The following is a 23,940-nucleotide window of genomic DNA, read 5'->3' on the forward strand; positions in this document are numbered from 1 at the left end:
AGAGGGGGTATTCATGCAATATTATGGCATGTGACAACTCTTTCCTAGCAAAATCTTGATCAAAAATATAAGAATTCATTTTGGACTCTCTCTATTAAAGTTGTTAGTTAAAACTTTTTGCCTCATGTCCAACACTTTTTTCCTAGTACGACTCTTGAAGTGATCATGCAAATGCCTAGTTCCATTTTTTGAATCACCTCCAAGATGCTGATTACAATAATTACATATTGCCTTCTACACCCCATTGACTTGTTGTTTCTTAAAGTGTTCCCACACAATACTAGTTTTCTTTTTAGTTCCTCCACAAGTATTGGACTCTTCTTCTAAGTCAATAACATTTTGATTAGAGAGGGAGAAGGTGAGTTGGTAGGTGGCAATGATTGTTGTGATGCCTTGCTCTCAAATGGTACTTGAGAGTTAACTGGTACTTGAGAGTTAACTTCTGACATTTTTAACCTTTACAAAAATAACATGAAATGAATAACCAAAGGCAGCCCATTATAATGTAAACACTAATCACATCCAAATATCCAAACATCCTAAGAATTCTAATCTTTCAATGCCTCGCTCTCAAACATTCTTTAAAACCTCATATGTTCAAGGTATACATTTTAGACTCATGATATTGATATGTTCATTGTATAACCAGCATCCAGATTAAACAAGCAAGAATTAAACTTGCAGAATTAACAATTATAATCCATGGATGAAACTTTCTACTTGGTACTTGTATAGTGCAAAAAACTAGATACAAACAGATACAAACAGAAAACTGACAGTGATGTTCTCTGTCTCTATTCATGGCTTGGTCACAACTTACTCTAAGCCTCTCTAGTATCTAAATGCGTTCTCACCAGTTCATTAGATCATATATATAAAAATATATATACACATGTGTACAAATTATTTTTCCACCTTATCATGCTCTATCTTAAAAATTACCTCACCCATGTACAGGTGGACTGCACCCAGAGGATTATACACTGAAGTCCAAATTAACAAGTGCAAGAAAAAAGGTAATACCTTAAAAAAATTGAATCAATACCATGGATTAGATATTGTGAACTAACAGTCAACTAAGAGTTCCAGTCTAATCCCGAGTTCGTACAAATTACTCAATTTTCATGGAATGTTATTTTTCTTCTCTTTTCTTTTGTTACATCTTAGTATAATTGAGCTAACACCATCTGCTTCAAAATAGGAGATACCAACATAACAATGTTCCTCCCTATAAAAAATAAATAAATAAATAAACATAACAGTATTCCTCTTGTCTTTTTCCTTTACGAGTCAACAGATCAACAGATATATTAATGATTTGCTTCAATAATATATAAAATAAACAGATCTATAAAATGAATATTAACGCTAGACAGATATATAAATGATCTGCTTCATGATATATAAAATAAAGGTTGAAGAAAATGATCTGCTTCATGATAAAATAAATGATCTGCTTCATAATAAATAAATATATAAATAGATATATTATATATATATATATATACATATATATATACATATATGTAAACCTTAGATCGAAATCCCTAAAGAGAGAGAGAGAGAGAGAGAAAGAAAGAGAGATACCTAAACAGAGAGAGCAGCGACAGAGGAATGACGATGAGGGAGAGAGAGCAACAGCCCCGTCGTGTGTGTGTGAGAGAGAGAGGGGGAGGGGAGGCGAAACGGTAAACGGCAGAGGCGGTAAGGGAGGATCGGTGGTGACGAAGGATCGCCGGTGGAGAGGGAGGCGCGGCGGTGAGAGAAAGAGAGGGGGAGACCAAACCAGCGGCGATGGCGAGCGAGAGAGAGAGAGGAGCGGAGCAGAGCAACGTCGTGTGTGAGTGAGAGGCTGAGTGTGTGTGTGTCAAACCGTAAACAAACACAAGCATGTTATATATACCCAAGGACAAAACAGTAAATTTACCTCGGGGACTAAACAAGGCCGGAGCCGGAGCCGGGTCCGGCCCGGGGCTCAAAAATCTATCCCCGTCCCCAGTCCGGATGTCATCGGGGATAAAATTTTAAATACCATCCCCGGCTCGTCGGGGATATTTTTCGGTAAATAACCATTGAATTCGGGGTCGGGGGGTCGGGTCCCCGTCGGGTCGGGTTCAGATTGCCATCCCTAGTCCCAGGACCAAGATGATATAATGGCTAATGGATGTACCACATATAATTGCTTATGATTCCTGATGAGTATATGAATCTGAATCTGTTTCTGATATGAATTCTGATTTCTAAGATTGTTTGGACATCATTCATAAAACCTTTGCTCTGTTGTTATTTACTGGGCTCCAGCTCACTGTATTATTTATGTATGTAGGTGATCAGGAGCACAATCAGGCCTACGTTGTTGCCTGGAGGTCAGTTTTGTCCAGCCAACCACAGTGCCTCCCGTGGAGGTTCTGAAGCCTGTTGTGGTCGATGTTTTGTGATCCAAAATTTCGTTTAAGTTTTCTTTTGTTTTATTTGTATGTTGGGCTAAGTCCCATTTTGGTTATTTGTAAGTGAAGCGATGTAAGATTGTTGCTTATATGACGTCACGTTTATCTAATTAAAGTTTAAAATTTTTGTCTCATGTATGTCTGCACAGCTCTATGGACACTATATTTTATTATTTGCTTCCGCTAGCCTCTATATTTTGTTTATCATGTTCAGAGACCTTTGGTAATCCGAGGATTACTGGCCGGTTACGATGCTAAACCTATAGGGACAGGTTTGGGTTATGATAGAGTGGTATTAGAGCATGTGTTCTGCCGTACACACAAGTCCATATGAGCTATAGGATGTCCTAGTAAGACTTAGGGACATTACACCTGCATGTGTGAGTGTGTAATATCAAGTGAACATATTTGAACCAATATACATTGACACTGTAATGAAATGAACTGAAATTGAACACTATGAAGAATTATTTGCTCGAGTTCATTACTGCTCTGTTATCTATAGCGAATGGAAAATCCAAGAAGTGATGGTGCAACCGAATCCTTCGAAGCCAGAATGAACCGAATAAAATGAATGCTTGAAGCATTGATAGAAGCAATGTGTAGACGCGCCCGCGTAGGGGCCTTCGCTACTACAGTTCGGACTCGCGATTTTGTTGTCGCGGTTCTTAATCTTGAACCAAAGAGTCCAAATCTGGCAAATCGTTTTGAGAAACAGATTTTTGAAAAAGTAGTGCCAAACATGGACTGCTTTGCCAGATACAGAGTCGCCACCTAAATATTTTTTTTATGGGGAAATTTAGGAAACCCTGACTCGGTGCCGAAGGCCACATGTCCGTCATCACCGGAGTTGTCTCGGCTCGGGAGCTTGGGTACGATCGGGGAAGGTCAGCTATGAGCACCCCCTTTCGCCCGGTCCGAAGACCGGCCTCTTCTAACCATGATATCCGATTTTTGAAAACGTTATGTGTTCTTAAACCAGTTATTAGCCTAGAATTACTATGTTATGCGCGCAGCAAACAAGTATAGACTAGATTGCCTAATTTGGAAATAAGCATTGCACATCCATTTGTTTTGGAAATGTTTTGGATTTTGCTACTCGCAGGTAGGCTGAAACACGGATTTCAACGAGTTTTCCCAACTCAAACAATCCAACCTCCACCCACAGGCATTCAAACAGTTTATCATATAAGCATTTAGCCGCATGGCAAGCATACTGTCATGGCAGCATTCACACGCATGCGGGATGCTAAAGCGTAAATACTTACATCGTACTCCGTGCCAAAACAATAAACTAGTTAGCAAACATGCGTATCCTAGTTCATGTTAAATTGTCTAATGCAACACATACATGATGCAATTAGATAGGCTCGGCTAATCCTAAACATGGTATGTGAAATGCAGCCATTCAATTGATGCACGTATTCAATTTGGAATTGAAATACAAATGCAGTTAGCGTGATGTACCGAACCTAATGCATGTAACACAAATGCATAGATGCACGCATGCATAGCATAAGGTATGCTAAATTAAACGTGCCCTAATACTAACCAACAAAGCAGGTAAGTAAAAGGGAAGAAAGAAGTGGGGATTGGAAGACATACACACCACTCACACACACTTATTACAGATTTGCCCTCGCTCGGAGGGACCAAATAAATAATACAAATTAATTAACTACGCAAGCTAATTAAATATTACAAATTGCCTAATCAACTAAGCAAATTAACTTAAGCTAAGAAAACAGGGAATCGCCTCGGGAAATGCACCGCCATGCATAGGTTGCCTCTGTTTTCCTTCCTTCACTCCTCTGGAGGCTACCAAAACCTCAAGACTGCTTCCTTGGATGCATGGGAGACATCACCGGCTGCATGGAATTGCCACCGGCAGTGGGATGTGGCCACCGGCACAAAATGAAGCTATCGGCAGAGAAATGATTGCCGGTCGGCACTTTACACTGCCGGTCGGCAGGGTGTTCCTGCAGAATCTGCAATTGACAGCAACAGAGGGCAAGGCAAAGCATGGCAGCACAATTCAAGGCATATATGCACCAATCATGTCCCTTATCATGGTAATGACTCAAAGGGGCATGTGTCTCGATTCTCGGACCACCAATCACGCATTTCCATGCATGATGGCCCAAGGGATCAAGTATGCAACTTTCATGTCAAATGAAATGCAAATCAATCAAACAAAAATCCCAATCCCTATCACCAAATCAAGGGGTAAGGAATGCATGTTGATGCAATGCAACCTAAGCATGTTATCATTCATGCAACATGAACAATGCAATGTACTTATGCAAAGCATACAAGCAAACATGCAAAGTAAGCATGCAAACCAAATAGAGGATGGACTTAAGCATGAATTAGGCAGCCCTAAATAGTCCTAAAACAGTGGCCAAAATGCCCAAAAATGGAGGCTAAACACACATGCACACATACACATGTTATGGTCCAAGCCTCAAGCATTAAACAAGCAACATTCAAGCACACTCGAAAAGAGATTTCATGGACAATTAGCATGCAACATGAGCTCTAAAATCATGCTATAAAATGATGCCCAAATCATGTTAAACAAGATAGGCAAATGCATGCAAGCATGGTCCAAATACTTGAGGCAAGTCATGAAGCTTTGAAGCACATTTAGCATAACAATCACGGCATGCATTAAACAACTAAAAACAGATTTTTAGCATGTTAAAGCAAGGCTAAAGGACTACTTAGATGGCATCTAAGTGGCTCAAATTTAGAGGCATGCACGATGGTCAAAACATGGAGCATGCAACACATGCTTCCAAAGCATTAAAGAGGCATGCAAGGCAATCAAGCAAGCATGTTTAAGGGACTGGAATAGCATGGAAAATGGTTCCAAACATTTGAAAATTATACAAGCGATGCATGCTACACACTTATGCACTTAAGACCAACAAGCCAAACATGCAAAGGGGCTATACTAAGCATGCCAAGATCAACCCAAACACTTATGGAAAGACCTAAAACATGTCAAGATAAGCACAAAATCTTCACAAATGTAAGCCTAAAACATGCTAGAAACAAAGGCACACAACCTAAGACATGTTAAGGGATCACAAGGCATTACATGGTAACTATGCTAAGCATGCATGGTGTACCAAAATCAACAAAAAACAGAGGCATATCACAACATATTAAGCATGGAAAGCAGCCAAGACATGGTCAATACACACTTTAACATGATGCTCCTTCAAGAGGCCAAAAATAGTCCTTTTCAAGGACAACAAGGAGAGGGGGTGACCCTCCCCTTTTGGAGACTTCAAGGCACCATCTTCACCACTGAAATCCCTCAAGATTTCAGTGGTGAAGAGGCCCAAACATCAAAGTCTCAAAACTTGTACAAAATAGCACAAAATGAGGCCTTTCAAGGCCTAGGAGGGGTCAAACACCTCCAAACCACAAAACACTCTAAACAAACAAATTAGAGGGCCTAAAAACAGAACTTTTTTGTATTATACACTAAGCTCAAAAACGATTTTAAGATAGGTAAAAATAAGATGCAAAAATGGGAAATAATGGGACTAGATTCTCACCCTTGAAAACCCCTTTACAAATGATGCTCCAATGGCCCTCCTTGGCTTGAATCCAACACCAAAACACCAAAATCAGTCCCTTAGAATCTCAGTAGCTAAGTGAAGGTGAAACACTAGGTGTTTGTGTGCAATAGTATGGACTAAACACACTAAAACACACATAAGAGGGAGATATAGAGATAGAAGGTGAATGGATTCTAACCCTAGAACTCAAAACCCTAAAATGGCTGTCTAAATATCTCCCAAGTGTTTCAAGTCTCTAACCTCTCAAGCCAAGAGACCAGCCTTCTCTTTATAGAAGCTTATTGTCTTGTAAAGCTTACAAGACAAGCTTCCAAGAGAGAAATCCCTCCATACACGTGTATGGAGGGGAGCCAAAAGCAAGACAGCTGTCTTAAAATATCTACAAAAGCAGATGCACAGTAGTCGGCCGGCCAAAAAGGCCATCTTGGCAAAAAAGAGTGCCGGCCGGCACTAAATAGTGCTGACCGACAACAAAATATGCCGACCGGCAAACTACAGTGCCAATGGCAGCAAAAACCGGCCGGTGACCTCTAGCCACTGCCGGTGGTGTATGGGGATACCTCACAAGGCATTCCCTCCCCCCTCCAAGGCAAAACACAAGTGTTTGGTGCAAAACCAGACACTAAACAGTCAAGTTCGGAGATCCTGAGGCAAGGCGCGCGAGCCGAGGCCTCCGGGAACTCCAAATGAACACAAACATGGATAATCACCGAGTGTTCAAACGGTGACGTCCAAGTCTTGAGGACGGTCAAAAATGGGGTGTCTACACAATGATGCAACAACAAAGACAACAACCTTTACCTCCTCCGCCCCCTCTGGTCCAAGCAGAATCGGTAAACAATGACATCATCAGCTTGACTCAAAAATTCAATAAGATGAAGCCACCGACTTTCTTACGTAGAATTGAACATTTAAAGGCTGAAACATGGATGCTAGAAACTGAAAAGTTATTTGAAGTCTTTCCATGTATCAAGACTTAGAAAGTTTTGTTGGCCACCTACAATTTAAAGGACGAAGCCCGACATTGGTGGATGCTTGTCTGTGATAGTAGTGAGACTTTGACTTGGGATCAATTTATAGAGATCTTTTATGAGAAATACTTCCCTCAGTGTTTTCGAGATCGAAAGGTGTCTGAATTCCAAGAGCTTAAGCAAGGCACTATGTCAGTGGCCGAGTATGAGACCAAGTTCACTGAATTAGCCCGTTTTGCCCCACACATGGTAGATACAGATTATAAGAAAGCTCAAAAAATTGAAGGAGGGCTGGATCTAAATGTGTTTGATCAGGTCGGTGTATTGAAACTGCCCAAATACGTTGATGTGCTTGATAGAGCTCTAATGGCTAAATCCAATTTGGCTGCAATGAAACAAACGAAAGCTCTAATGGCTGAATGGAAAGGCAAAAGATCTGGATACAAATTCAAAAAGGGCCGTTCATTTGTTGTGTACAAGAAGCAAAGCATGGGATCTACTAGCAACTCAAGTCAGAGTAGTAGATCTACAACTGTTTGTTCTAAATGTGGAAGAAAACATAAGGGTGTCTGTTATCGTGCCTCTGGTTCTTACTTTCGGTGTGGCAAGATTGGCCACATGATGAAAGATTGCCCACTTGTAGCTGAAAATGCCAACCGTCTTGCGACAAGTTCGGTCAGATCTGCTTCTGCACTAAGATCAAATGCGAGAACCAACACTGGGAGAGAAACGTTAAGACAAGGTCAAGTTTTTGCACTTGTGCCTGGCGATGTACAGAATACTGAATCAGTAGTGTCAGGTATAATTTATATCTGTGCTCAGAATGCCTATGTGTTGATAGATTCTGGCTCTACGCATTCTTTTGTATCATATGCTTTTTCTCGAAGGCTAACTAAACCATTAGAATCCATGAATTATGTGCTATCGATATTTATTCCATCTGGGAATTCTATGCTATGTGCTTGTGTGCATTCGGCTTGTGATGTTGTGATTAGTCGTGTGCTGTTATATGTTGATCTGATGCCTATGTCTATTGATCATTTTGACTGCATATTGGGGATAGACTGGTTGACTAAATATCATGCTACAATTGATTGCGTTTCTAAATCTGTTGTGTTTCGACCCTCGGCGTTGCCTGAGTTTGTATTTGTTGGGAAGGGGTAGTTTCTCTCCCGTACTTGATTTCTGTCATGAAAGCTGTTAAATTGCTTAGGAAGGGATGTTAGGGTTATATGTCTTGTGTTTTAAATGTGACTTCTGATAGCCCTAATATGGAAACTATTCATGTAGCTAATGAATTTCCTAATGTCTTTCCAAACGAATTGCCCGAGGATCTAATTGATAGGGAAATTGAGTTTACTATTGAAGTAGTACCTGGAACACAACTTATTTTTAAAACCCCTTACACAGAATGTCAACCTCAGAACTGAAAGAATTGAAAATCTAACTTCAAGAACTGTTAGATAAGAAATTTATCCATCCGAGTGTTTCACCTTGGGGTCCTCCAGTTCTATTTGTTAAAAACAAAGATGGGTCTTTAAGGTTATGCATTTACTATAGTGAATTGAACAAAATAACTGTCAAAAAAAAATATCCACTGCCCCGAATAGATGATTTATTTGACCAACTCTAGTGAGCCCAGGTGTTCTCTAAAATAGATCTTAGGTCCGGGTGTCACCAATTAAAAGTTAAGGCAGAAGACGTCGAGAAAACCGCATTCCGGACTAGATATGGGCACTAGGAGTATTTGGTAATGCCATTTGGGGTAACGAATGCACCAGTAGCCTTCATGGACCTAATGAATAGAGTATTTAAACCGTATCTAGATGAATTTGTTATAGTGTTCATTGATGATATTTTGATTTACTCCAAAAGCAGGGAAGATCACAAAAATCATTTGAGAACCGTGCTACAGATTCTGAGATAGAGGAAATTATACGCGAAACTCTCCAAATGTGAATTTTGGCTTGACAGTGAGACCTTTATGGGGTATGTGATCAACAAAGATGACATATTAGTTGACCTACAAAAGATTGAAGCTACTGTCGACTGACCAAGACTTATAAATATATCTAAAGTTAGAAGTTTTCTGGGACTTACTGGCTATTATAGAAGATTTGTGAAAGACTTTTCCAAATTTTTCATGCCATTGACATAGTTGACAAAGAAAAATGTGCCATTTGATTGGAATGATCAAAGAGAATCCGTCTTTCAAGAGTTAAAAACCAGGTTGGTAACTGCACCAATTTTAACTTTACCCAATGGTACTGATGGATTTCAAATTTATAGTGACGCTTCATATAAAGGTTTGGCGTGTATACTAATGCAAAACGGAAAAGTGATTACCTATGCTTCTCGCCAACTCCGACCTCATGAAAAAAACTACCCAACTGATGACCTTAAGCTAGCAACTGTGGTTTTTCTTTAAAAATCTGGCGCCATTATCTATATGGAGTGACTTGTGAAATGTATACCGACTATAAAAGCTTAAAATATTTCTTTACTCAGAAGGAATTGAGTATGAGACAGAGACGATAGCTCGAATTGATCAAAGATTATGACTTGTAAATTCTGTAACATCCGGAGAAAGCAAATACAGTGACAAATGCTTTGAGCCGAAAATCTATTGGGAATTTGTCATGTTTGCTTACTGATCGGAATGAATTGTTATATGACTTGGAAAGAAATGAAATTGAAGTTGTTTTACGTGAACATGGTGGAGTTCTAGCTGCTGTTTCTACACAACCAACTATCATAGAGGAGCTTAAAGAAAAGCAATTGCAAGATGAATTTTTTAAGAAGATTGTCAATGAAATTGATTCAAAACTGAGACCTGGATTTGTGTATGAAAACGATGTGTTGAAATTTCAGGGTAGACCGTGTGTACCAAATTGTTCAAAATTGAGAAAGTGCATTATGACTGAAGCTCATAATTTCAAATTTGCTATGCATTTGAGAAATAAAAAAATGTACAAAGATTTGAAACAAAATTTCTGGTGGCCTGGAATGATTAAGTGTATTGCGAACTTTGTAGCTAGATGTTTGCATTGTCAACAAGTGAAAGTCGAACATCAATGACCTATTGGATTATTGCAGTCGCTTCTAATACCGGAATGGAAATGGGAGCACATTACAATGGACTTTATTATTGGATTGCCTCACTCCTCCCGAGGTATGGATTTTATTTGGGTTATTGTTGATCGTTTAACTAAGTCTGCTCACTTTTTACATGTGAAGACATTTTATAATGCAGACAAATTAGCTAACATTTATGTGAATGAGATTGTGAGATTACATGGTGTGCTAGTATCTATTGTATCTAACAAAGACCCCAAGTTTACCTCGAGATTTTGGCAAAGTTTGCAACAAGCTTTGGGAATTGAATTGAGATTGAGTAGTGCTTATTACCCACAAACAGACGGCCAATCAGAAAGAACGATATAGACTTTGGAGGATATGCTCAGAATGTGTGCCCTTGATTTCCAAGGCAATTGGGAGACCTACTAACCATTGTTTAAGTTTGTGTATAACAACAGCTACCATTTGAGTATTGGTATGGCTCTTTATGAAGCCTTGTACAGAAGAAAAAGCCGATCTCCGATATGCTAGGCCGAATTAGGCGATAGATCGTTGTTGGGACCGAAACTCGTGCAAGAAATAACTGAGAAAGTGAAACTGATTCAACAACATTTGAAAATCGCCCAAAGTCGCTAAAAGAGTTATGCGGATGTCCAGAAGAGAGATAGAGAATATGAAGTCGGTGACCACGTGTTTATAAAAGTAACTCCAATGAAAGGGCAAATTCGATTTGGAGTTAAAAGCAAGTTGGCTCGGCGGTACATTGGCCCGTTTGAAATTATTGAGAAAATCAATCCTGTGGCATACCGAGTAGCCTTACCTTCGGTTATGGAAAATATGCATAATGTTTTTGATGTTTCGATGCTTCGGGATTATTTGAGAGATCCGTTACACGTGATTGAGCTAACTCATGTGCTTTTGAAAGATGATTATACTTAAGAGGAGCGTCCAATCCAAATTGTCAACCAAGGGATCAAAAGACTGAGAAAAAAATAAATTCCATTGGTGAAAGTAGATTGGCAAAACCACGGAGGAACTTATGCAATGTGGATGAAAAGATATCCAGACTTGTTTCTAGTAGACCCTACATTCTTCCGAAATGAAGGTAATTTGAGTTTGGAGGATCAAACTCTTTAAGAGGGAAAGATTGTGTAGACACCCCATTTTTGACCGACCTTAAGACTCAGACGTCACCGATTAAGCGCTCGGTGATGTTGCATATTGTGCTCGTTCAGAAGTTTTAGAGTCTCGACTGCGAGCCTTGCCTCCGGACTTCTGGATTCTTTTGTACCTTGCCTCGGTTCGCGAACCAGACTCGATTTCCTCTGTTTCTTTTCCTGAGGGGAGGGAGAGGTCCCGTAGACCATCTCTCAGTGGACGTGGGCTACATTTCGTGGTCGTAGGACATTTTGCCCGTTTCGGAGCCCGGTTCCCGATTTTCGGAGCCGTCAGGCCGTGTGCCTCGGTTCGGGACCACCTAACCACTTCCATTAGCTCCGGTTTTTGGCATGCGTATTATTTGCTCCCTTTTGAGGGACACTGTGGTCCGAGAGACCAACTTCGTGGTCGGACACCACTTCCGGTGCCTAACAGCCCACATTCGGGGCCCCAAACTGCGTGTTTTGACTCCCGAACCTTCATTTTGCATTTTTGGGCTCCGACCTGAACTTGAGATAGTCATATTTTGAGGTCCTTTTCATGTTTGATTAAGGATCTTTTGTTGTTTGAGATCTCTTCCTATCACTTGCTTCTTTAATGCTCTTTTAGGCCTATTTTTGCGCGGTATTTTAGGCTTACTTGTGAGCTGTTTTGGACTTAGTCGTAAACTACAAAGTGTCTTTTTTTGAGCCCCTCTTCAACTTTGTTGAAGGGCTCTCGGTCATTTGGGTCCAGCAGCTACCACTTGCCTTTATATCTCACTTTTGGCTTTTTTGGAGGGAAACTTGGATTGTTTTCCCTCCATTTTTTCCCCCCATTTTTCCACCCCTTTTGCCTATATATACAGCACCCCAGGTCTGTATTAAGGGTTAGAAATTTTTGTTTAGAGCTCCTACATTATATATCTCTCTCTCTATATATTCCAACCATCAAAACTCCAAGTTCCCTACACCATTTCTTCACCATTCCTTCACCACCACCACCACTCCATACCAGAAGTTTGGAGGTCATTTCCAGAGGCAAGGAGCATCTTTTTCTCAAGCCAAGAGGTTGCTAAAGACTAGTCTTCAAGGGTGAGTCTCGTTTTTCCCTTTTTTGCTCTTTTCTTGGTCTATATCTTAGCCCTTCTTTCTTATACATTTGAGCTCCGACCAAAACTGAAAGTGGCCATATTTTGAGCTTATTTTCATCTTTCATTAAGGGTCTTACCCTATTTGGGACCTCCTTGTTGCACTTGCTTCATTACCCTCTTGTATGCCATCTTTCTTGCATGATATTTTTGGCTTGTGTGTGATCTGTTTTGAGGCATGTTATAAACTGTAAGTGTGCTTATTTTGAGCCCTTCTTCAACATTGTTGAAGGGCTCATCACCATTTGATATTTCCATATGCCACTTGCCATTGTAGCCCTCTTTCCCCTTTTTTCTTGCATGATTTATTAGCCTATGGTGTTTTTGTTTTTGGACCTTGATTCGAACTGAAAGTGGTATTATTTTGACCCCCTTGTCATGTTTCATTAAGGATATTTTTCTGTTTGGGGCATATTTTGTATACTTAGTGTTGTAACCTCTTTTGGGCCTTATCTTGCATAGCATTTTGAGCATACTTGTGTCTGTTTTTGGGGTTTTTATAGTTCTGTAAAACATCCTATTTTTGGCCCCTCTTCAATATTGTAGAAGGCCCCTAACCTGTTTGGGGTCAGCAGCTGTGAGTTGCTTCTTTGTCTCACATTTAGGGCCATTTTTGTATGCTTGTTTTGCCCTGTTTTTGTTTACTGTTTGGCCATGCTTTGAACTGTAAAAATGCTAATTTTGGGGCTGCCTTGCTACTGTCTATTCATTGCATGTCCACATTGTGCATGTTTGGTATAGCTATAGGCCATTTCGGGTGCCAAAATTCATGTTTCGGGACTATTCCATGCATCGGGTGTACTTTCGCCTCATTTCGGGGCTGTTTTCCCCCACATTTCAGTGCTGAAATTCCATTAGCATGTTTGCATATCATTCTCTATGCCATTGCATTGCGTATGCCATTGCCTCGGTTTGCGTGCCCGTGTGCACGCATTTCGAGGCACTTCATTTTCATCCATCGGCCTCTTATGTGAGTGTGGCTGAGGCTCTCTCATGTTAGTATAAGTCCATGTTGCATTCTATATGTCATTTCCATGCCATTGCATTGCGTATGCCATTGCCTCGGTTTGCGTGCCCGCGTGCACGCATTTCGAGGCACTTCATTTTCATCCATCGGCCTCTTATGTGAGTGTGGCTGAGGCTCTCTCATGTTAGTATAAGTCCATGTTGCATTTTCCATGCCATTTTAGCCATATTGCATTGCGTATGCCATTGCCTCGGTTTGCGTGCCCGTGTGCACGCATTTCGAGACACTTCATTTTCATCCATCGACTTCTTATGTGAGTGTGGCTGAGGCTCTCTCATGTTAGTATAAGTCCATGTTGCATTTTCCATGCCATTTTAGCCATATTGCATTGCGTATGCCATTGCCTCGGTTTGCGCGCCCGTGTGCACGCATTTCGAGGCACTTCATTTTCATCCACCGGCCTCTTATGTGAGTGTGGCTGAGGCTCTCTCATGTTAGTATAAGTCCATGTTGCATTCTATATGCCATTTTAGCCCTATTGCATTGCGTATGCCATTGCCTCGGTTTGCGTGCCCGTGTGCACGCATCTCGAGGCATCTCATTTTCACAGCATAGTGCATACTAGGTTGTATCTTAGATCGCATTCATGCATTTCCTCAGTTTGTGTGCCCGTGTGCACGTATTTCGAGGCATGTCATTCCATAGCATTGTGTATGTTAGGATTGTATCTTAGTTGTATTTCATACATGTCATGCATATTGCATTGTGTTCGGAATAGGAGTTAGCCCGGGCACGGGAAACGGGGTGCGTTTCGTACTCCGAGTGACGGAACGCGTCTCAATTCCCCAGTCACCGACACTCCGGATTATCCATGATGGAGTTAGGTTTTAGCTGTGTTTTCATGTGCATTCATCCTATATTGAATTGTGCATTTCGACTCCTCGGCCATCATGCCTCGGTATACGTGATTGGTGGCACGAGGATCGAGGCATGCATATATCTGTGAAAATACATTGCTATGCCCCTTTCTTGCTCTCTGTTGCAACAAAATGAAGAATCAACAACTTTTCGGAGCTCGGCACGCTTTCCAAGAATAACTGCTAAACAGAGGCTAATTGGGGCATCCCGGTGGATTTCCGCGCAAGACAACCCGGACATGCATCATCCATCAGAAGCAAAGCAGTCCCTGGCTTGCATGCCAGTTTTATTTATTTTCTTAGTTAATTTTTTAATTAATTAGGAATTTTTACATTATTTGGACTGTATTATTTGGATTGTAATATTCTTTTATTTGGGACTGTATATTTATTCGGACCCTCTGCGCGGGGGGCAAAACTGTAATAAGTGTGCGTGTGTGTGTTGTATGTCTTCCAACCCCACGTCTTTCTTCCCTTTTATTTATCCGCTTATGATGGTTAGATTAGGGCATATTTCAATTAGCATACAGTATGATAGCATGTTTGCATTCATTCATCTGTTTTGCATGCACCGGGCTCGGCGCACCATACTAACTGCATCGTACTTTCAATTCCAAATTGAATACATGTTAGTTGTAGCATTTCATATGCCATGTTTAAGATAGCCGAGCCTGCTATAGTTTGCATTTTTGCATGTGTTGCATTAGGCATTTCTGTATACTTAGGGTCATGCATGATTTCTAATACAGTTTTTGTTTTGGCTTGGAGTACCCGGTGAGCTTTATGCTTTAGCATCCTTGCATGCGTGTGAGTGACTGCCATGAAAGCATGTTTACCATGAGGCTATATGCTTACGTGATATAACTGCCTGAGTGCCTGTGGGTGAAGGTTAGGTTATTTGGATTGGAACAATTCATCAAATGTGTGTTTTAAGCCCACTAGATAGTGGCAAAATTATGTTTTCTAAGCCCACCCGAGGGTGGCAAATCCACGTCTTAGCCTACCTGCGGGTAGCACCATCAAATCATTTTCAAACAAACAAACATGAAATGTTTTGTTCCAATTCAGGCGACTCAGTCTATACTTGTATGCTGTGCGCATCACATAGTAACCTAGGCTAATAACCGGAATAAGAACATACAATGTTTTCAAAAATAGATATCATGGTTAGTAGAGGCCGGTCTATGACCGGGCGAGCGGGGGTGCTCACGAAGTGACCTTCCCCAATCGTACCCAAGTTCCCGAGCCGAGGCAACTTTGGTGATGACGGACACGTGGCCTTTGGCAACGAGTTAGGGTTTCCTAAATTTCCCAAAATAAAATATTTAGGTGGCGACTCTGTATCTGGCAAAGCAGTCCATGTTTGGCACTTCTTTCAAAAAATCTGTTTTCTCAAAACGATTTGCCGGATTTGGACTCTTTGGTTCAGACTTAGAACCGTGACACAAATCGAGTCCGAGCTGTAGCGAGGTCCCCCGCGGGCTTGTTGCAAATTGTAACAACTCTGATCTATTATTAGCCCATGATCCTTGATTAAGACTGCTAATACGTAATTAAGATGAAAATTTTATGTTAATTGCATGTGGTATATGTTATTTGCATTTATATCTGTCTGTTGTAGAAAGATCTGTCTGTGTTTCTGTTTCTTTATGCGAATTGAAGGCCTTATCGGCAATTGATCGTGAAATTGACTTGGTATATGTGTTATTTAGAAATTTTAGATAATTATAGTGGGTTTAATTGAAATTTGATTTGGAACGAATTAATTAGAATAAAATAATGCCATTTGATTAACTTTAACTAAGTTTAATTAAGTTCCTTAATTAGCCTATATATGGCTTGTATATGCCTTCTAGACTTCATTTTCCTTATTCTTAGACACACACAAACGTGAGTAAGGAAAAGTGAGTAAGAATTGGGATCAAAAGCTTGGAAAAGAGGGAATTGAAAGGAGAGTGGTAGAAGACTTGGAGATTTAAGCTTGAATCCTTTGAATTCACACCTTAGGTATGAACTTCTCCTTTAATTCTTGGACATAAAGTACATAGGAGGTGAATTCATGAGTCATGTAGAGGTAATTACATGAGAGTGAAGAGAACAAGTTAGAATCACGACAATCATGGAAAGAATGAGCTAATGACATACATGCATGTATATATCACATCATTTTGAAGTTGTTTTCAAGGAATTCTTACATGTATGTTCATGTTTTGGTTTTGTTTGAAGAATTCAACATGTTTTTGTACTAAACATCTCATTTTACCAAGATTTGGAAAGTTTGAACTCAAGGAAATACATGTATGTTGTTAGGTTTTTATTCTCGACAATCCTATTTGACAAAACACCTTTCAGTTGTAATTTTATTCGATATTTTTATTTCAATGAGGTTATGAGTTTTAGATGCGAATCGAACCCGAATAGTGCCTATGCAGAGGAGTTTGTGATCTTATCCTATCATGTTTGCCACTTCGCTGACAATGTTGGGAATCGAGCTACTCGGTCAGCTTGCGGGGGTCAAGGGGGCAGCGCCGTTTGGCAGGTCTGAGGAAGCGCCCAGGCAGGGTCGAGGGGCAGCGCCCCTGAAGCCAAAAGAAAAATTACAGTCGAAGTTGCTTGTCTACTCAAGCGGCCATTTGTGCGCTCGAGCGGAGAATCTTTGGTTCTAGAAGTTTGAACTGTCTGTAAAAGTACTGGAAGTTGTGTTTTTGAGCTCGAGCGGAGCTTCCTGTGCTCGAGCGGCCATTCTTATGCTCGAGCAGAGATCGCGGATCAGTTTTCTATAAATATGTGGTTTTATCAGATTTTAGGGTTACGGTTTCCAGATATTCTTCTTGGATATTAGGGTTTATATCTGGAGCTTCTTTGCTAGTTTGTTTGATGTTTGTTTGAGTTTAACTCATGGTTTGAGAATGATACATCAAAGGATTGTTTGTTTTATTCTATACAAAAGAGAGAGTTATTCTTCGGTGGATTCCGAAGAATTTGGCTAGAAGCTTTGGCGGATTCTAGAGTGGCTCATCGTCGTGGATTCGATATCTGTGTTGTGGATTCAACGTTGGGCAAAACAATTCCGAGGTGAATATGGGACTAGAAAAGGCACATAGGGGTTGGTTTGATTCGAGCATGGATTTGCTAGGTAATTGAGAGTACACTTGTGTAATTCCTTTATGTTTTCTTAGTAGATTGTTTTGTGGCTTTTGCCCGTGGTTTTTTAATCACAATTGGAGGCACTCCAATTGTGATTTTACCATGTTAAAATCGTTGTGTCGATTTGTCTTGATTGTTTGATTGGGATTGTTATTTACTACTTAAAATTGATATATAATCACAAATCAATATCTAAGGGATTTCTAGATTTTTCAATTGGTATCAGAGCAGGTCGCTCTATTTTTTTTATAAAAAAAAAAAAACTATTAGAGTGAGATCTTGTTTGATTTGTGATAATGGATTCAATTCGTGAGGGAAATTCTATGGTTTGACCGCCCTTACTTGACGGATCCAATTATTCTTTTTGAAAAGCTCGGATGAGATCGTTTTTAAAATTTATTGATGAAAAAGTTTGGCAATCTGTCATGTATGGGTGGACCGAACCGATGATTACTCTTGATGGAGTAACCTTCCCAAAACCAATTGATAAATGGGACACAATTGATTACCAATATAGTAGTTGGAATAGTAAAGCTATAAATTCTCTCTTTTACGCCGTCATACCTGAAGAGTTTAATCGTATTTGCAATTGTGAAGTCGCAAAAGAGGCTTGGGATATCTTACAAACTATTCATGAGGACACTCATACTATTAAATGCTTAAAACTTCAAAGGCTCACGTCTAGTTTCGAAAACCTTTCAATGAAAAATAGTGAGAACTTTGATGAATTTTATGCGAAGTTGAGTGACATTATAAATTCCAGCTTTAATTTAGGTGAAAAAAATACCTAAAGCTAAGGTTGTGGGAAATTTTTTGAGGTCCTTGCCCGATCGGTTCTAACCAAAACTTACAGCTATTGAGAGGCTCAAGATATTGACAACCTCAAACTGGATCATTTGATTGGAAATCTCCAAACTTATGAGGCATATAGAAATTTCAAAAAGAAACAAACAGACGATATTGCTTTGAGTAGTGCTCATACAGTTGGAAAGGATTCTGATGAGGATTGTGAGTTTGACTCTAAGATTACGGATGTTTTTGTAAAACAATTTAACAAGTCTTTTCTGAAAAAGAATCCCAACTCATAAATCCAAAGGCAAAGATAAATTCAAAATTAATTCTATAACCCAGAAAAAGAAAGGAAAGATATAAGGGAACTTTGAAACAGTCCAATGCTATGAATACCAAAGATATGGCCACTTTGCTCAAGAATGACCTAATCATTTGAGGAAAAAAAACCTTCGCTATCACTTGGGATGATGAATTCGAGTTTGATAAAGATGAAAGTGACAACGAAGCACAAGGTGAAAAGAGGCATGAACAATTCCTTGCTTTCATGGCGGCTTCTGAAACTGAAGGATGAACAGAGTACCCGAAGATCCCGGTTGAGAATAACATTGATGATGAATCCTCGGGGAGTGATGATGAAGAGCTTCAGCAAGCTTATGAAAAGTTGTATAAGGAATCTCTTAAATTATCCAAATTGAATGACAAACTCACTATGAAACTCAAAGCATGTGAAAGTGAGAATGTCAAACTAAAGGAGGAGATTTCCGAGGCTTGGAATGATGTCGTCAAGATATCTAATGATCGACAAGCTCTTTGTGCAAAACTCTTGACTTGTGAGACAGAGAGGAATGAGCTACAGCAAATCTATGCAACGTATAAAGAAAAGATTGAATCTCTTGAGATGTCTCAAGTTGCTTTGGAAGAACTAGTGATCAAGAAAGAAGAAGAGCTCAAGTGTGCTATGGCTACCATTGGTTTTTGGAACAAAGGATCAAAGACTTTGGACAATATCATTGGGTCTCGACAAATGTGTTATGACAAGAGTGGCATTGGCTTTGGTGATAATAAAGAGCAAAAACGGAGTGCATCCACATCTCATGATACGAGAACTCAAGGGCAGGGGAGCAAAAGATTTAACGAGAGGAAAGACTTCTCAATCTTCCTAAAGTTGGTAAGGTCAAAGAAAAGAAGGTACACCCTGTTTTTATTTGTCATCATTGTGGTATGTATGGTCATATCCGCCCTTATTATTATGAGTTGCATGGGAGAGTGTCTCATAGAATGGAAGAAATTCCAACGTCTTGTGGGGTAGGAGACACTTCATTGATGGTAATGAGGTTAAGAGTCATATTAGACCTCGTTATTTTGATTTGCTTGAGACCAAACATGAACAGAGGTTGTGTTTGCCTAGACCTAGGAATAGGAAGTTAGAAACCAAGTCGAGACGGATTCCCATTGAAGGGGTAAGGAACCATAACGTCAAGACACCACCCAAGAACCGCAATTCCCACAACTTTGTTCATACTAAAGCAGTTTGGGTGAGAAAACTTGACTTGTGTTAATTTGTTTATTCGTTTTAGTTTTTAGGTTTCTATGTGTTTTTTCTTTTTGGGTCATTTAATGTGTGCTATCATTTTATGTGTGCTTGTTCATTTTATGTCTTGCTTTATTTTAGAAAAGAAAAAAAAATCCAAAAATATTTTCTTAGTATGGTTTTGCAAGCTTGAAATTTTTTGACAAGTTCTTGTGTCATATTGGAATTGATGAGAATATCCATTACATGTTAATACGTGTGTGCTTTCTGTGGTCTTTACTCATTTCGAAGTGCGTGTTCTTTAATTAGTATGTCTCATTCTGTACACACTATTGGATTAACAAATATCGGAGTCTTCCGCCTTAGTGATCATTTTTCTCTATGGACTTATGGCATTGTATCTTTTGCTTTTCTAGAGGAATTGACCTATACTAGCATATCATGGGTGATGTTGAGTCTCTTAACCACCTTCCATCTTTTTGTATCTCCATGGCTTTCCCCTAAGTTCTTTGCAATTAAGGCATGAGGAAAAGGCTACCTCAAAGTCACCAACCAGGCTATCCTTATTATATCCATGCTTCTCTGGTTTGGTTTCATACTCTCGAGCGTGACAACCGCCAATGAGTGTGCAAAGAAAAGAAAAAAAATGTGCAAAAGAAAGGAAAGAAAAAAAATGTGCAAAAGAAAAAAACAAAAAAAAGATTCATTGATTGAAGGGGAGCCTTCGCTTTTACTCAACAAATACCCCTTGATTCCTGTGGTTTGACTCTCCTTAGTTGTGCTTAGATTCTCTTGTTGGAGGTCCAGCTTTCAGATCGCTACTAGGATTTGAATCTAGTGTTTGTTGAACTCCAAGTGTCACACACACATTTTTATCATGGGATCTATATTTTTCACATAATACATCACTTTCTTTTATGAGAAATCTCCTAAAGGTTGTGCACATTATGTTTTCAAGTAATTGTGCTTCTTGAATAATCTTGTGTGTTTTAAGGTACAAATCTGAAATTCTTTGCTTGCTCCACCATATTATTTTTGTCGTTTTCTTCTTGTTCTTTGTTTTCAATACAATGTTTTTGGTTGCTTTTAGTGGTTGCTTTTAGTGACGGGAAGTTCGGGTTATCTTTGCATTGATTGGTTTGGTAAGGGAGATTGGCATTAGTTGGTTTGTATGTTGCTATCCACTGCTTGTTTATTGCTTATTTCTTGCAGGTTATTAATTTTTCTATCATCTTTTCCCTGCTTGTATGGTTTTTAATCTTGCTTTCGTTGTTTGAGCTTTCTTTGACAATTCATGACAAAAAGGGGGAGAAAGTTTGAAGGTGCATATGTCTTAGGATTTTCATCTATTCATGTTATATGTTCTTAAAATCTCTAATTTACATCTATTCATATTTCTATCTCATGCTTCAAGATAATATTTTCATATATCTATTGCCTTTTTATATACTCTTGTGGCACTAATAGTTGTTTTGGAGATTGTGGCACTAATAGTTGTTTTGCAGATCATGACCTTGAGAAAGAAGTTTGTTTTTGTTGGCTGTAATGCGTTGGGGTGATTAGGATTTTATTTGTTAGGTGTGTTTTGTCACGGCATTGCCAAAGGGGAAGATTGTTAAGTTTTTATTCTTGGCAATCTAGTTTGACAAAACTCCTTTCAGTTGTAATTTTATTTGATCTTTTTATTTCAGTGAGGCTATGAGTTTTAGATGCGAATCCAACTCAAATTATGCCTATGCAGAGGAGTTTGTGATCTTATCCTATCTTGTTTGCCACTTCGCTAACTGTGTTGGGGATCAAGCTGCCCGGTCAGCTCGTAGGGGTCGAGAGGGTAGCGCCTCTTGGCGGGTCCGGGACAGCGCCCTGACGGGGTTGAGGTGCAACGCCCCCGAAGCCAGAAGTAAAATTGCAGTCAGAGTTGCTTGTCTGCTTGGGCGGCCATTTGTGTGCTCGAGCGTAGAGTCTTTGGTTCTAGAAGTTTGAACTGTCTACAAAAGTACTGGAAGTTGTGTTTTTGTGCTCGAGCGGAACTTCCTGCGCTCGAGCATCAGACCACTCGAGCGGCCATTATTGCGCTCGAGCAGAGATCGCGGATCAGTTTTATATAAATATGTGGTTTTATCAGATTTTAGGGTTACAGCTTCCATATCATCTTCTTGGATATTAGGGTTTATATATGGAGCTTCTTTGCTAGTTTCTTTGATGTTTGTTTGAGTTTAACTCATGGTTTGAAAAGTATATATCAAAGGATTGTTTGTTTTATTCTATACAAAAGAGCGAGTTGTTATTCGATGGATTCCGAAAAATTTGGGTCAGAAGCTTTGGTGGATTCTAGAGTGGCTCATCTTCGTGGATTCGACATTGGCGTTGTGGATTTAACATTGGGCAAGACAATTTCGAGGTGAAGACGGGGTTAGAAGAGGCACATAAGGGTCGGTTCGATTTGGGCATGGATTCGCTAGGTAATTGAGAGTACACTTGTGTAATTCTTTTATGTCTTCTTAGTGGATTGTTTCATGGCTTTTTCCCATGGTTTTTTAATCACAATTGGAGGCAATCCAATTATGATTTTTCCACGTTAAATCGTTGTGTCGATTTGTCTTGATCGTTTGATTGGGATTGTCATTTACTGCTTAAAATTGATACATAATCACAAATCAATATCTAGCGGATTTCTAGATTTTTCACATGTTATGTTTTCAAAGTTTCAAACTTAAGCTTGTATAATTGGCAAAGCTTTTGGGCTTGATTTTGCGAAATGTTTTATAATTCATCACGTGTTTTAATGTTTTGAAAATGGATTTTTAACTTGTATCAATAATCTGTAAATTCAAGAATTTGTAATTTTTGCTCAAGCGGTGGAGTTTGCGCTCGAGTAGAGAATGTGAGCTTCCAGTACTTTGCAGAGTTTGGGGGTTGGCTTGAGCGACAAAACCTATGCTCGAGCGACTACCCTTATTTTTGACCCTCCGCTCGAGCTACAAAAGTTGAGCTTGAGCATAAAATGAGAGCCCACAGAAGTTTTATAGACTTTTGCAGATCGCTCGATCGTAGGAAGTTGCGCTCGAGCAAAGACCTTGTTTACCTAGTCTTGCGCTCGAGCGACGGTCGAGTGTCCGTGGAGTGGAAAAATCATGAACCCACTATTTTTACAGACTTTGCAGACCGTTCGAGCGACAGAAGTTATGCTCGAGTGGACTGCCCTGTTTTTGAAAATTTGAAGTGTTTTAAGTTACATTTTGGCATCCTCATTGCATCTTAGACATTCCTAAGCTCTAATTAAGACACAATAATGTGGATAAGGATTAGAAACACACCAAGATAGAAAAGAAATGAATTAAGTGTTTTCCAAGCATGTGTTTCAATGTGTATCTGTTATGTATTTGTGTAGGTCACGCGCCATAGATCGTTGAGTCGACTGTTTTGACTCTTTTGCTATTGAAGCTACCTGTGAGTGACAACTTTGTAAAGATATGTTGATTATAAGTGTTTTATGAAGGATAAGATATGATTTGTTTTATGAAATGCTATTTTATGAATCATAAATGAATGTCCAATTTTATGAAATGTATCTGTGGCATCCTTAGTTTATATGGCCCCCGCCTGGGGAAACAATACCACGGCTCATGATCATATGGCCCTTACCCGGGGGAAACAATACCGAGGTTTATATATGGCCCTTGTCTAGGAGAAAAAATACCATGACTACTTGTGCACAAGATATAGACCTTTGGGGTCGTCGGTATCGACTTTGCATATGGGTCCCAGGACCAAGATGATGTAATGGCTAATGGATGTACCACATATAATTGCTTATGATTCCTGATGAGTATATGACTCTGAATCTGTTTCTGATATGAATTCTGATTCCTAAGATTGTTTAGACATCATTCATAAAACTTTTACTCTGTTGTTATTCACTGGACTCCAGCTCACTGTATTATTTATGTATGTAGGTGATAAAGCGTGTGACCAGGCCTAAGTTGTTGCATGGAGGTCAGTTTTGTCCAGCCAACCACAGTGCCTCCTGTGGAGGTTCCGAAACCTGCTTGTGGTCGATGTTTTGTGATCTAGAATTTCGCTTAAGTTTTCTTTTGTTTTATTTGTATGTTGGGCTAAGTCCCATTTTAGTTACCTGTAAGTGAAGTGACGCAAGACTGTTACTTATATGACGTCACGTTTATGTAATTAAAGTTTAAAATTTTTGTCC

General features: G+C 39.6%; 1 long non-coding RNA gene across 1 annotated transcript; it reads left to right on the plus strand.

Moving 5' to 3' along the window:
- Window positions 1–955: 955 nt before the first annotated feature.
- Window positions 956–23,940, plus strand: LOC114278631 (uncharacterized). The gene is made up of 2 exons (XR_014351146.1): window positions 956–1,016; window positions 23,687–23,940. It is a non-coding gene; the product is annotated as an uncharacterized LOC114278631 (long non-coding RNA).

The sequence above is a fragment of the Camellia sinensis genome, chromosome 14 (assembly GCF_055761805.1).
Source record: "Camellia sinensis isolate YWXY chromosome 14, ASM5576180v1, whole genome shotgun sequence".
NCBI classification, from domain to species: Eukaryota; Viridiplantae; Streptophyta; class Magnoliopsida; order Ericales; family Theaceae; genus Camellia; species Camellia sinensis.